Source organism: Scyliorhinus canicula, chromosome 14 (assembly GCF_902713615.1).
Source record: "Scyliorhinus canicula chromosome 14, sScyCan1.1, whole genome shotgun sequence".
In the NCBI taxonomy this organism is placed as follows: domain Eukaryota; kingdom Metazoa; phylum Chordata; class Chondrichthyes; order Carcharhiniformes; family Scyliorhinidae; genus Scyliorhinus; species Scyliorhinus canicula.
Window position 1 is genome coordinate 102,582,915 of NC_052159.1, and position 1,435 is coordinate 102,584,349.

The following is a 1,435-nucleotide window of genomic DNA, read 5'->3' on the forward strand; positions in this document are numbered from 1 at the left end:
TGACCAGTTCTTCCATGGTCCATATCCAACTGCATACAATAAAGATTTTGTTTCAATCTGTTGATTTGCTTTTGAGATAAATGGTTTGCAGACAAACAGACAAAGTGTCAAAATCATGGGCTGGGATTCTCCCTTCTGGGGACTAAGTCCCCATGCCCGCTGGAAAACGGGCGAGAATCACTCCGGACTTTTTCCTCAAAAGTCCTGTGTGATTCTCCATTTTCCAGGGGGCTAGCAGGGCCCTGGCGTGCATCCCGCAGCTCTGGATGCCGGTGGGGCCCTGCTGTCCAGACCACACGGCCGCGCATGTGCGTGGCAGCCGCAAGCAGGTCTGCGCATGCGCGCGGCGGCCCACTTTGGCCCGGGCGCTACCAAAATGGCGGAGCCACACAGCGGGCCTGCGCAGAGTAAGGTTGGTCCCCCCCAGATCGTGATGGCCCCCTGATTGGTGGGCCCCGATTGCCAACCTGGCCACCGCTGAGCCCCCCCCCCCCCCCCCCCCCCCCCCCGGAAGTCAGATTCCCCCGCCCCCCCACCAGGACCAACACCACGGCAGCAGGTCTGAGCTCCTGTTGGGTGGTACTGGATGTAAACCATGCCGGCGGGAGTTTGGCCGGTCACCCGCGGAGAATCAACGCGGGGGTCTATTTCAGCGGCCCCCAACCGGTGCCGTGGAGAATCGGCGGCCTGGCGTCAGAGCCCCTGATTTTCCGCGCCCCCGTTGATTCTCCGGCCCTGCGCAGGCTCGGAGAATCCCGGCCATGATCTCTACCTAACTACATTTGCAGAGGTAATAGAGACCACAAAATGGTCTTGGAACCAAACCTGAAGAATAAGTCTTTTAGATAGTTAAGGATTGTTTGTTACCCATGAACCTGAGGATAAGCTAATAAGAGTGGCAAAAGCAAAGGGAACAGTTGGAGAGGCACTCAGTAGAGCACTTACCTCTTCCATGCTGTGTTAACTCAATGTTATTTTAATTATGCAGCTCTTCCTTGAGGCTTTTCCTTACCTGGTTTACACTTTGTAACTGCAAATCTGAAAAAATAAATATTGTTATTAAGAGCTTCCATTTAGCTGAAGAGGCTTCAGGCCAAACCACATCCAACAACCTGTTCTGAAAACTCTGTTCACATGTTGACAACCATAACAAATTGCACCCTTGTAGCTGAGACAATCCACAGCATTCTAAAAAAAAATCAGAACATTCTGAAAAAAAGGACAATTTGCCCATCTTTTATTTAACAGATCTTTGAAAGAATTCGGAATCTAGAGTCAGCACCTTCACCAAAAATGAGACAGTTCCTCCTTGAGCCATATCCTATTTGTGGATCAAGGTTTTTAGAAAATAATATTTATTGAGATTTTACATTTTTTAACAAAAGAACGCAATAAAGTTACAAAACTACACAGCACCCAAAGCAAGGAAGGGCAA